A 14,851-nucleotide genomic window follows, 5' to 3' on the forward strand; every position below is an offset into this window, starting at 1 on the left:
TGTCCAGATTAGGTTTCTTGACCTGAACTCTGGAAACTGGAGCTTATTTTACTCATTTCTAATAGTTAGAATTGGATCTAATTAGCTATTTGAACATTTATATGAAATCAGAATTAGCTAATGAAGAGAAATATAGTCTATGTTCTTAAAAAAAAAAAAAAAAATAGAGCGCATGCAGAATGAAACTGTTATTCCAATATGGATCAGAAGCCTGAGAGGTACCCGATCATGAAATGAATATTGTAACGTGTTCACAGCTGAACTAAGATGTATTCATGAGGAGTAATGCATACATCAAATTTTTACCTGCCACATGTCCCCAGTGGTTTATACTATTTTAGGGGCCCTTATCTTTTATTTGATTCAGTTTACCTTAGCAATGGCTTCTTAACACTTGAGCATCTACTATTTCTGTTCCATAACTTCTAAGAAGGCAAAGAACAGCTGAACTACATGAAAATCGTCTGAGTTCAAAATTCTGATTCTTAGCAGTGAATTATTCAATATATTGAATATCATTGAACACAATAAGCAGTTGTTACACTCCACACTCCATGAAATCAGGAACTGCAACTGTCTCATTGCTGCTATAGTCCCAAGCATCAACCATACAGTACCTGGAACACAGTAAACACTCAAATATTTGTGGGGAGAAGGAGGAAGGGAAAGAACCACTGTACTATTCCAGGTAAACCAATCCCTGGCCTCAAGGACCGCGAAGACACGGGAATAAAAAAATTATAATGCAACGTGATATGGGATATAAAAGAAGAGGGCAAATGCCAACGGAATGCAGAGGATACCTGAACAAATGGGATTTCATTAACTAGAAAAAAGGATGGAAGGGTATTCAAACGGGGGAAATAGCATGTGATCACACTGCATCCTTGGTGACCTTTTAAAAACAGAAATTTTCTGTATTCCTCAAACAGGGCCTTCTTTCCTAGAATACCATACTCCCTCCTGCCTCCTTCCCAGCCCCAACCATCCCATCTTGCATCTTTAATTCTTAACCAGCAATGGGCAAAGCTCTCCTCCTCAGGAAACTCAATACCTTCCCAGGCCAGGCAAATTTCTTCATGAGCTACTGTTAGAGTTCCTTCTACTTTGCCTTCATCACAATGATCTCAGATTAGAGCTCTATATTTATCATTATTTGGTTGTCTCTCTCACTAGACTGCAAGCAACAGGGGCAGAACCTAGTATGTTTTATTCACCACCATTTCTCCATTACCAAATGAGCATTGCACCTGGCATATGCTAAGAGCTCAAAAGTTAAGAAAAATCTATACCTAAAGGCATGAGAGGGCCTGGCTATTTAAAGAAAGGTATGGCAATATTTTTTTCTTAAGAGTACACAAACTACTTATAAAAACACAAACATTCTCTTCTAAATTATTTCTTGGGTAAATAGTACTGGATAATTTTTACCAAATATTTGTGTAGACTCATCCTACCCTAAGATAACATGTTACCTAGGAAGAAAAAGCAATGTTACTTCTGTGATTTATTGAGTTAGTGAATGTGTGTGTGACCGAAGAAGCATTTTTACGAATGAGTTGCTCCTTTGCTTATCAGAGTCTGGAGGCTTAACTGGGCTGAGGCAGAAAGGAAAGATACCTTAATCAGCCACACATTTGGGGGCACAGATGACTCCACCTTAGGGAAACCACATATCCTGGTTTATATCTGTTGTCCTAGCATAATTACTAACAGTGTCCTGATTTGGACTAATAAATTATATGGCCACTCTACTTCATCCAGACTTTGAGATCCCTTTCTTGGAACTCTGTGCCTATAAGACCTAAAAATAACAACTAATATTTACTAAATGTTTACTATGAGCCAAGCATACTTTAAGTGGATTATATAATCTACTATTTACTTCTCATAAGAATTCTGCTATAAGGGAACCCTCAGAAATTGACAAGTATGGAGGTGAATAACTTACCCAGGGTTACAGAGCTTGAAGGGGTGATGTGCTGGTTTGGATGTATTATGTCCCCCAAAACGCCATTATTTTTGATGCAGACTTGTGTGGGCAGGAAACGTACCGGTGTTGATTGGGTTGGAGATTTTGACTGGATGTTTCTGTGAGATGTGATCACTCAACTGTGGGTGAGATCTCTCACTGGATAATTTCCATGGAGGCGTGGCCCCCGCCCATTCAGCATGGGCCTTGATTAGTTTACTGGAGCACTATATAAGCTCAGACAGAGGGACGAGCTTGCTACAGCCAAGAGGGACACTTTGAAGAATGCACAGAAGCTGAGAGAGTAGCTGCAAATGAGAGACAGTTTGAAGACGGCCGTTGAAAGCAGACTCTTGCTCCAGAGAAGCTAAGAGAGGGTAAACACCCCAAGAGCAACTAAGAGTGACATTTTTGAGGAACTGCAACCTAGAGAGGAATGTCCTGGGAGAAAGCCATTTTGAAACCAGAACTTTGGAGCAGACGCCAGCCATGTGCCTTCCCAGTTAACAGAGGTTTTCCGGACACCATTGGCCATCCTCCAGTGAAGGTACCCTTTGTTGATGGACACTTTATGGCCTTACGACTGTAACTTTGTAACCAAATAAACCCCCTTTATAAAAACCAGTCCATTTCTGGTGTTTTGCATTCTGGCAGCATTAGCAAACTAGAACAAGTGACAACTCCAAAAGGGATTTAACTCCAAAATCTTAACCATTGGGCAATATAACTTCTTTAAAAATTGCTTCTCTCCTCCCTGTTCTCATTTCTGAATAAAAGGAATTTTTCACAGCTCATATTCTTTCAATTCTGCCCTGTCTTACATCCCCTACTCCTCATTCTGTCTTGCTCTTTTTCCTTCTCTCCAGGTTTATAGACACCAATAAATAGTAATGAATATGAGCAGCATGATGTTCTAGATAGGAAATGGGTCCCAGAGGGAAGGGAGTAGAGGTAGTTAACTGAAAGACTTCCATTAACATTTCCAAACCAATTAGCTGACAAACTTTATGTTACTTAAGGTAACTACTGAACACATCATTATAATGAAAGATGAGAGCAGGCTGAATTAATTTAATCTTAAGGTATTTAAAAGGTGATTTTTTAGTTGTTTTGAAGAAACTGAAATGACAAGAATTTTAAATATAGAAATTAATAATACATGCAAAAGAGACAAACACCTCAAATGAAATTTATCATCAGATTTTAAGTGCTACACACCCCACGTATTTTTTTTTTTTTGGTGTTTTTTTTTTAAATTCAGTTTTATTGAGATATATTCACATACTATGCAGTCATACGAAATGTACATTCAGCTGTTCACAGTACCATTATATAGTTGTGTGTTCATCACCAAAATTAATTTTTTAACATTTTCATTACCACACACACAAAAATAATAAGAATAAAAATAAAAGTGAAAAAGAACAATTAAAGTAAAAAAGAACACTAGGTTTTTTTTTTTTTTTGCACCCATTTTCTACTCATCCATCCATACCCTGGACAAAGGGGAGTGTGATCCACATGGCTTTCCCAATCACATTGTCACCCCTCATAAGCTACATTTTTATACAATCGTCTTCAAGATTCATGGGTTCTGGGTTGTAGTTTGATAGTTTCAGGTATTTCCTGCTAGCTACTCCAATTCACTAGAACCTAAAAAAGGTTGGCTATATTGTGCGTAAGAGTGCCCACCAGAGTGACCTCTCAGCTCGTTTTGGAATCTCTCTGCCACTGAAGCTTATTTCATTTCCTTTCACATCCCCCTTTTGGTGAAGAAGATGTTCTCCATCCCACGATGTCGGGTCTAGATTCCTCCCGGGAGTCATGTTCCAAGTTGCCACGGAGATTTACACCCCTGGGTGTCAGGTCCCACCACGTATATTTCTTAAATGTCCCAAAGCACCAAGGACAAAATGGTATTCTGAATATGGCTAACGTACAAGCTGAATGTCAAACATCTAAAATTTTTTTCATATATGTGAATCCTGGACATGACACATATTAGCTGCAAAATCTCTAGCAAAGATAATTTTCTTTTTGGAGCAATTAAAATGGTTTAAAATTGAGTGTGATGATGATTGCACAACTAAGTGATGTACTGTGAGATACTGATTATATACTTTGAATGGACTATATGACAAGTGAATATATCTCAATAAAATCTGCAAAAAAAAAAAGGAAAAAAATCTCTAGTAAACCATCTAGCTTCTATGTAAAATGGAGCTGTCATCTGCTCTCAAAGGGATGTTTTATAGAGTAAATGGGATAATGTATGGGGAAATAAACTGTAAACTGGAAGTAATTTAAAATATAAGGTTTATCATCAATTTCTAAAGTAAGACAAGGAGATCTAAAGAACGAGACCAGTTTATATGTACTGACAAGAAAAAACATGTAAGATACATGAAGTGAAAAATACACCAGTATAACAGTATATAGAGTATGATCTCATTTCTGTAAAAACAGTGTGTTTCTCTAAGCCTACAGTAATATATGGAAGGCTAAATATCAAACTGTTAAGACTGATTAGTTACGGGCATGGAGTATGTATTGCCTTTGTAATAAACATAGGCAAAGATTTTTTTAAAAGTGAAACCAGATCTATTCCAGCGAGAGTTGGGCTTCTGGTTATGAGATTCATGAAAGAGTTCTTTAAGAAGGGGCTTTGGAAAAAATGTATTTTTTGGGTTTGCCCTCCTTTTAAAAATGCCTCCTGTGGTCCTTGATTTTTCCAGTCTCGGGGGATAAAAACCAATTACTTTCCATTTCTCTGAGTGGAGCCCTTCAATTACAGACGCTAATAAGAACAGGCTTGCCCAAAAGACTTTGGTACTGGTCCCCAGGGGAGAGAACAGAATGGGCCAGTGATTTCCAAGGCTAGTGCAATTTAGAAAATGTATATAATGGTATATACCATTATTTTAAATGACTGTTGAGGCTAGGAGACGTGAATGGGTCAACTAGGGGTTACCAAATCACAGATAGTCCTCCTCCTAAAACAGCTCACAATTTGTTCCTTCCTCTCCATTTCCAAAAGCACTGCCTTACTTCTGGAAAAAAACTAAAATGATCTTGACTGTTTCAGGTCTCTTCCTCCACTGACAAAAACAAAACAAAACAAAAGCACTTCTAAAATGCTGTCACTATTGACTTTCTAAACTGCTTAATCAATCAGGTTTTTGTCTTAGGAACTGCTGACGGCTCCCTCTTGCCTCCAGGAAAAACTCCTTAGCCTGACATGAAATAAGGACCTCCCCAAGCTAGCCCCAGCTACCTTCTTGGATCCCACACCAGCCATGCTCTGACAAACACCCTGAGCAGCAGTTATGCTACTTCATCCGTCTGTGTCTTTGCACTTGCTGTTCTCTCTTTCACCCCATCTTAATCTTTGGGAAATCTCAAGCATCCGTAAAAGGCCCACCTAAAGGTCACTCTATTCTCCTGAACTGGGTTAAATACATACAAAACTCTTCCTTATAAAACTCTATTTAAAACATTTTCAATAGTTTGTTTTCATTATTCACAACAAACCTGTCTCTTTCATCAGTAACTGAGCGCTTCGGGGGCAGGGACCTTGTCTTATTCATCTCTCTATCCCCAGTGCCTAAAACCTTCTTGTTCAAAAACTTTACTTTACAGATGGGAAAACGAAGACACAGTGTAAAAAAGGGGCAACTAGTAAATGGCAGAACCGGGACTGGAACTGAGGCCTCCTGTCTCCCACACAAGCCAATGTTCTTTTCACCACACCACACACTAGGAAAAATCCTCTTTACTTCCTCACTGGTCCTCAGCTCTCTCCTTCTATCATTTTCTCAGCTGTTCTCCCTTTGCTTCTCCTCATGAAGTGACCTATAGAGAGACTTGAACATTCAATTCAGCCAACAGATATATACTCTAACTGTTAAGGTTCAAAGTAATTTTCCTATTGATTATGTCTGTAAAATGAGATGTGAGGAACAGTTTGGTATTGCAAGGTAAGATGAAAGGAATTGCGGTGAGGTTAAGTCTACAGGGTTTGCAAAGAAAGCTAGATAACTCTGAGGGGACTGAGGCACAGCAAGTAATTCTTCAACTGGGGCCAACCTCTGGCCTGCCCGGCATCTGCTCCATGGCAAAGATTTCACATCCAAGTGAACCAAGAGAGCAGGGAAATGACAAGCCACCGCCTTCTCGGGATCCTTTTACTGGCAACCTCTCTGCTTTAGTTCCATGTAGGCAAGGTGACATCACCATGCAGATCATTTCCTATCTCATTTCCAAAAATTACATTCAGTTTTTTAAGGAAATAGGGCAATTATTTCTAAAATTATATACTTACAGGTTATACAGATCTAATTTTGCTGCCATAAACTCTTTTCTTTAACTTTAGAAAAAAAGTTATTTCTCCATAATTTAGTAAACACTGTAGCCATTCATTTGCAACTTCCTTTAGTAAAAAATAGCTGAACAAGTCATATTACATTGGAACATTAAAAAAAAAAAATTTGGCTTTAATTAAGTCCAGGTTTTTCTCACTTTCTTTGTCTCTATTTATAAAATGTTTAAATTTAGTCTAATCCTAGAGACTGCCTCAGGAATTCTACTGAGATCTGTATTTAAACAGCCTCCCAAATCAGTTCTATTTGCCAAATTCTTTTCTTGCTTTCTCAAAAGGCACCCAGTGCCCTGTCCTTGGAGTCTGTCCAAAAATAAGTACTCACTTAGGATGACATGTAGCATGGCAAGGCCATGCTAATTGTAGCACCTACCAACTCAGTTATAAGAGACTTGACCATGAGAGTTATAAAGGAAAACAGATGCCCAAACTGAGGGCTTTCCCACAAATAGCTTTCTGCTTCTCAGATTTTAAATGTACAAGAGACAGCCATTTTCAACAACCAAAACTCTCTATGAGAAGAACTACAGTTTCATAAATCAAAGAATACGAGGAAAACACTATCACCTGCTGATAGCCTGAGGGTACAAAGAAATTCAGAAAATCTTTAATGAATCTAATAGACGTATTTTAGAAGCACAATAGCTGCACTAGTGATTCTAGTATGTACCCGGTATCATGCAAGACAAGTAATATGTATTTGCTTTAATTTTCACACCAACCAATAAACTTAGAATTTCATTTTACCAATTTTAACATGTTCGGAAAGATGAAGTCACTTGCCCAAGGAAACACAAGGAGGAAGTGGAGGAGCCAGCATGATCCCTAAATTCAAAATATCACACGGCTAGAAGAAACTGTATACATCACCCATCAACTCACTCATCCTTCAGATTGGGAACATGAAACCTAAATGTTTAAACTCCTATCTTAGCTCCCAGAATCCAGTAGAACACATTTCTTTCAAGGTACTAACCTCAAATCTAGACCTCAAATCTAGCCACTTGTGATGACTATTCGTAACAAATCTCCAATTACTCTGTCACGCACTGCTGAGTTCACCAGTTGTTCAAACCTATAAAGAATCTAATATTTATAGGTTAATGCTATGATTAACATACAAAGCATAACACTATCACCTCTAAATACCACAACTACTACACTGAGAACAAGCTCCCAAGCCAGCTCCTGGAAGTGCCAGATCTCAATTTAGTTTCCTCTGCTTCTGTCTAGCTTTGTACTGTACATGGTCATTCACATTCTCAGAAGTCAGACCATGTTCTCTCATGTTCCCTAGTCCAGGCCACACACTCTGCTACTTTGTGACATCTCTGAAATGTCTTTCAAGAATGAGTAGCTGTAAATTTTAAGAACTGACTAAAGTTATCACAGGAATGCCAGAAGGGTTGAACATCACAGAATTATGATGCACTCATTAATGGATGAAATAAGAGAATCCATATAGGTATATATCCATACAGGTATATATCCAGTGCTCATTCATGAGAAAAACTCCTTCAATTAACTAAAGTCAATAATACAGTAAGTGAAAAGAAGTGGCAGGATATGTATTTTATACACATACACACACACACACACACACACACACACACACACACACCAAAAATGGAATAGATGTTTAAGCATGGGAGAAAATATAAGAACTGGGGAGACTGAAGGAAAGAACAGACACTTTAAATTTCTACCTTATGTATTTTTATAGTTTGACTTTTTCATCATGGGGATGTATTACCTCAATAATTTTTAAAAGTTATTTTTATTTTAGAAAAGCTAAAGTCAATAGTACTCTTAATCTTGGTTCACTTAATTTTATATCAAAAATATTTTTAGAAAAGACTGCCATTAAAAACTATCAGGAAAAAAATTTCTTCAATTAAATACACTGATGCAAATTAAATTGCCTCTCATTTCCATTTTTCTCCCAAATTTTCCTCATATGCAGACTCCCACAAGTGCCTCAAGGATAAAGGTCACACCAAGTATATTGCCCTGAACACTCTGCACATTGATTAAATACATTTTTCAGGAGAAACAATGTGAAACAGCACATTCCAGACTTCTTGGCTCTGTCCTCAGGTCAGTGAACTACATCAGTCAACTCAGAGTACTCAACAAGATAAGGAATGTATAATTGATTCTTTTCATTATCTTCCGAATTTATGGGCAGTTGTTGTGGAATCTCAACTTTAGAGACACAAAGTACTCATCAGACAGTGCAAAATACACTCTGTTCTTAAATCCACATAGCTGCTTATCTTGTAACTATTCTTGACCCCAAAGACAAATGAATAGTACACTAGAAGCCAACTCTGGAAATGAGAGAGTTAGTGGCCATCTAACCAGGGCCAAGATGACAGAAACTCATCATGCTTGCACCACAGCATTTCCTCCTGGTCAAAGCGTGGTCAAGTGGTCTCAGCAACTGCCCACAAGGGCTGGGAGTGGCAGTCATGTTTCTTCGATGAGCAAGATGTATAAAAAGGCCACAGAAACAGAAAATGCTCCTGACTCTTTAAGCCTGCTGTAGCTGATTTCTGCACTACCATCTACTTCGCAGAAATTTCTTCTAAGCAAAATGTGGATATATGAAAAGCATTAATTGTCCCTAGCATAGTCCTAGGGAATATTCCCTAAATATTTTTAGGCACACTCTTAAAAATACTTTTTTATGCCTGATATCTTGAAATCAAGTAACAGATGGCAGCTAAATACTTTACTAGGGTGCATATCATAAAATTGCTGAAACAAACTGGACTAACTCAATAAAATATTTGTCAAATGCATACTGCAACCTAGATGTCCCCTGACAATTAGATCTGCAAGCAAGTTCCATAAACCTGATGAAATGTACACAAATTAAGGAAGCTTGTGACCAACTAGTACTATCATTTAAATATATGTCATATATAATTAGCATCCCCAAAAGTGGAGGAAACTCGTGCAATCACTCCAGTAAAGGTGCTGGAGAGACTATCATTTCCCTGTCCACAGGAGGCATGCAATCTGATCTGCTCCATTCCATGAAGTAAAGGGCCTGCCCCTGCAGGGACCAGCTCCTGTGCTGATTCTGGTAGTGACTTGTAAAGGATGTTAAACATTATGGAGCTGATCTGACAGCAGATGAAGGCCACAATCGTCAATCACCTTTATCAGTAACAAACGTGATATTTCTATTTCCATCTGTTCGACTCTGTATGTGTCCAGGTATATTTCACTCTTTCATCTCTTTTCAACTGATATTCTTCAATTGGCTCCCATATACCCCCAAAAAACAACCTCCTATGTAATCTAAAATCAAATGTTTTTAGAACAAAAATTCATAATTCTCAGGTCAAGTTAATACTCTTAATGCTGTAACTACTTATGAGATGAGTTCCAAAGACACACTTCTTTGTCAGACTGTTCCAAACTCAGAGGGTGGGGGTGAGGGTGGGGACAATACAGGGAGAAAGTAGATACTAGACTTCTGGGTATCCCAGAGGTCAGAAAATGATTAATACCAGTAAAAAATAAAAATTCAAACGTGATAGAAATATACTTCTGGGGAGAGCGATGGAAGAATGAGTATGTTAAGTTATGCACATGTCACTGAGCAATGGCCTTAAGAGGCATGTGACAAAAATTTGTCCACTGAGGGGCAGATGTATATGTACAATAGGGGAACAAAATAATTTGTGTCAGGGCAGGGACAATGACACAGGCCTTTTCCACAGAGCAATTTCACATCATTCCTCATAGGAGTGGACAGCTCTTATTGGGGAAGATATTGGAGACCTCCCCTGTGTCCCTAACTCTAAAGAGACTAATTTTTAGGGCCAGTTGAATAGGCCTAAAAGGATTGTTCCCAATCTGCTTGACACCTAAAATTCTTCTGAGAAAAAGAAAAACCTTTTGAACTGCAATTAGAAATAAATGGTTTAAAATGTGCTTTAAAATGGTTGAGAAGTAATGTATTTTCTATGACTGCATTTCATTTAATTATGAATAAATGACATATTGGACCTTTCCCAGCTTAGATGAAGGGAAGCTGAGTGGAAAAGGAGGTCAATAGGTTCCTTAAGTGGAAGAGAAGTCGCTACAGAAGGAAGGGTGGAGTTAGGCAGAAGAGGAGGACGTAGAAAGGTTATTTAAGCCATTAGAAATGATGATGTGTTAGAAAATTCATGACAAAGAAAAGTGTCTCAAGTATAGAACAGTAAAGGTTTGAGGTAACTGACTTAATTCAGGCCCTAAAGGCTGTTGCCAGATTATTTTTTCTAAAGAAAATGTCTGTTCATTACTAGCCCACTCCAAAACCTTCAGTCGCATTCTTCAACCTTCAGTGAAGGATTCAAAGCAGTGTGATCCAGCCAAATCTTATTTTTCCAATCTTAGCTTCACTACTCCTTTATACCCCATTATTTTAGCAAAATTTAGCTATTCTCCAAATGTGCCACTTCCACTTCTATACCTTCCTCATCCACCTTTCTCCCCAGGGTCCCAGAACTCAATTCTCCTGCTCCTTCAGAGGTGCCTCAAGGCTACAGCCTCCATGAAAGCTTCTCTGATCCACCATCCACAGTAATAAGACCTACCATGTGTCAGGCTAAGGGCTGCATATTATACCGTTAAATCCTCATAATGACCCTGTGAAGTAGATACTTTTTATCGCCAATTACTAGGTGAGTCTTAATGAGTCTTAGGGAAATAAAATAACTTGTCCAGAAGTCCTATAATAGTAAGTACTAAATCAGGATTTGAATCAGGGACTCTTGACTCTAGAACCCAAAGCCATAATCACCTTGCGTTCAGAACTAGATATTCAGAAGGACTGTCTTCCCTCCTCTGAACTTCCATTGTACATTACCTGCTTACTCTGTTTAACGACAGGGTAAAAAGTGATATGTATTTATATATGTATATGCATGTATGTATATGCATGTATGCATATGCATGCATGTGACATGTATATATGTCTTTTTAGACACTTAAGCTCCTCGAGGTCAAGGGCCATCCATGGTTTAAGGCTAACCAAGCTCTAGGCCAGCTCCAAAGACCTCAGTGATTAAAACAATTTCATCCAGTGTTATAAGTATCCTGGGAACTAAAATGAGGGCTTCCTTCCTCCTAGGCTTTCTGGAGAATCCTTCAATTTGAAGGGAAAAAAAACAAAACAAAACACAAAGCTTTTAACTCTCCAGCAGTCACAGTTATCTGGTTGGTTCTTCTTCTCTTCTCGTTTGTCCATGTCTGAGGACAATTCTCTTAACATTATGGTATCCTGGTCTAAGGCCACAATTTCTGGAATGACAACACTAAAGTATCAGCTATTGACTTCCATACTCAAAGAAAACCACAGGATCTTCAAATGAAAATAATGTTTAATTGCACTGATTTCCATCTACTTCTTCAGTACTTTTTAAAAGGGATTAGCCTTGACAATCAGTCAAAGCTACAAAAGGTGGGAAGAAGGCAGACATTGGTATGACATCAAAGGAAGTCAAGTGTTTGAAGGAAGGGCAGTTGCTTCCAGAACACTTACGCTGTTTTTCCATGTATAAACCCAAATAGTCTCTTCCCATCACTCCATGCATGACCCCCTCTGTCACCTTTTATTTAAAATCTTTTTTTTATGCTTTCATTTCTAAAATACAGCTGATTTAAAAAAATCTATTTAGCCAATGACATTTATCCACAAAGGTAGTGGTAGAATGATCCATGACATAAATTTAAATTCCATACTGCCAAACAAAGCTTTCAAAAAGGAACTACTCTTACAAGGAATAATAAAAAGACTACTAACCCAATTTAAAAATGGGCAAAGGATCTGAAAACATATTTCTCCAAAGAAGATGTAACAATGGCCAATAAGCACGTGAAAAGATGCTCAACACATCATCAGCCATGAGGGAAATGCACATCAAATCCACAATGAGTTATTACTTCATACCCACTAGGATGACTAACATAAAAAAGACAAAAAATAGCAAGTGTTGGTGAGGATGGGAGAATTACTGAAGGGACTGCAAAATGGTAAAGTACTTTAGAAAACAGTTTGGCAGGTCCTCAAAAAGTTAAACATATTTACATATGACTCAGCAATTCACTCCAATAGAAATGAAAGCATATGTCTACACAAAAACTTGTAAATGAATGTTCAATGAAGATTATTCATAATAGCTAAAATGTGGAAACCAAAATTTCCATCAACTAATAAATGGATGAACAAAATGTGGTATAATCATAAAATGGAATATTATTCAGCAATAAAAAAGAATGAAATGCTCATGCATGGTACAACATGGATGAATCTTGAAAACACTATGCTAAGTAAAAGAACACAATCACAAAAGGCTACATATTGTATGATTCCATTAAATGAAATGTCCATTATAGGCAAATCCATATAGATGGAAAGCATATTAGTAGTTGCCTAGGGTTGGAGAAGTTGGAGAAAACTGGGGAGTGACTTCTAACATGTATGGGGCTTCTTTCAGGGTGATAAAAATGTTCTAAAATTAGATTATGATGACAGTTGTACAACTCTGTCAATACATAATAAACTACTTAAGTGTAAACTTTGGATGAACTTTAGGGTATGTGACATATATCTCAATAAATGTATCTCAAAAATGCCACACACCCTCTCTCTCTCTCTCTAAGCCCACTCGGGAGGTGAACTCACTGCCCTTCCCACTACGTAGGATATGACTCCCAGGGGTGTAAATCTCTCTGGCAATGTGGGACATGACTCCCGGGGATGAGCCTAGACCCAGCATTGTAGGATTGAGAAAATCTTCTTGACCAAAAGGGGGAAGCAAAAAGAAACAAAATAAAGTTTCAGTGGCTAAGAGATTTCAAATGGAGTTGAGCAGTCACTCTGGAGGGCATTCTTATGTACTAAACAGATATCCCTTTTTAGTTTTTAGTGTACTGGAATAGTTAGAAGGAAATACCTGAAACTGTTAAAATGCAATACAGTAATCTGGATTCTTGAAGATGGCTGTATAACTATATAGCTTATATGGTGTGAACGTGCAATTGTGAAAACCTTGTGGCTCACAATCCCTTTATCCAGTGTATGGACAGATGAGTAGAAAAATGGGGACAAAAACTAAATGAAAAGTAAGGTGGGATGGGGGTGGTGATGGAATGTTTTTGGTGTTTTTTTTTTACTTTTATTTTTTATTTATTAATTTTGGAGTAAGGAAAATGTTCAAAAATTGACTCTGGTGATGAATGCACAACTATATGATGGTACTGTGAACAGGTGATTGTACACCATGGATGATCATATGGTGTGTGAATATATCTCAATAAAATTGAATTTTTAAAAAATGCCACACAAAAAACACACAAAAAACCATCTGAATGGTAGTTATGACTAGGTAAAAGACCAGAATAAACACACACACATACACACATTGTGGTATATGTGAACCTGCATCAATATCATCTCTTATAAAAGCAGAATACTAGGAATCAGAACCTCCGGAATGAGAAGGAAACTGAGGAAGCACCCAGACCAGCTCCCTCATCTTATACAGGAAGCAACTACGGCCAAGAGGGAGCAGATGCCGCTGTCCAAGGCAGAGTTGAGACCAGAACTGAAGTTAATCAGGATCCTCCAATTTCTATACATTAAAATTTGTCAGAACCACACCAGGGTCATCCAACTGGCCTCTGGGCTTCAGGATCTACCTCATCCCTTCTTCAGAGGCTATCCATTGTCTTAAGGCAATTCTCTCTTATATCTGCAATATATATTCATCAAACGTTGAATACAGAAAAGTTCAGTCACACATTTATTAATCTACCACTATTTTGTGCCCCTTACTTAACTATGTTCCTACCCTTTAGCTCTTTGGAAGTGTCCATAACAGACAGGGGGTGTATTCTTGAACCAATCTATATGTTCATCTGAAGGTGAATTTTCCCAGGCTTGCATGTATATTACAGGGAATTTTCCTGGATGAAGGAAAGAGAACTAGGCAAAGTGGCTTCATCCCTTGCCCCAGACTGATCAGAAGAAAAAGTATAGCAGTTTCCCTCCTCTAACTATTTTGAGTCACTCAGGTTTTATAACATTTAAACACCTCTTAAGAATTTGTAGCTCCATGAAGTAATGCCACTTGTTGGGAGTAAAGAAGTGGAAAGGGAAGGGTAGCAGAAGTCCTCTATACAAAGATAAAACTTGCTTCTGAGAACCCTTAAAAGTAAGAAGGCATAAAGGTCCAAGGTTGAAAGCAGCCTTTATATGAGATAAACAGGACACCCTTCTTCTGACCAAAGTACTAAGGAAGAAGGGTCATGTCTGATAGGTAGCTTCCAACAAGGAAGGGGACCAGCTACATCTGTGACCCTGATAATGGAAATGGGGGGAAATGATATTACTTAAGAGAGATAACACACCCAAGTTTGCAAAATTGTAGTTAATTTCCAAGAGACGAAATTGTACAAAGGCAGAGAAATTGACATCATCAGAGACAGAAAAGCAGGAA

The 14,851-nt window shown here is 38.0% G+C and overlaps 1 protein-coding gene across 4 annotated transcripts in view; it reads right to left on the minus strand.

The window, feature by feature from the left end:
• Positions 1-14,851, minus strand: part of ANKS1A (ankyrin repeat and sterile alpha motif domain containing 1A) — a 240,219-nt gene that overhangs the window by 183,284 nt on the left and 42,084 nt on the right. The gene's annotated exons all lie outside the window — the stretch shown is intronic.

Source organism: Choloepus didactylus, chromosome 7 (genome assembly GCF_015220235.1).
Source record: "Choloepus didactylus isolate mChoDid1 chromosome 7, mChoDid1.pri, whole genome shotgun sequence".
NCBI classification, from domain to species: domain Eukaryota; kingdom Metazoa; phylum Chordata; class Mammalia; order Pilosa; family Megalonychidae; genus Choloepus; species Choloepus didactylus.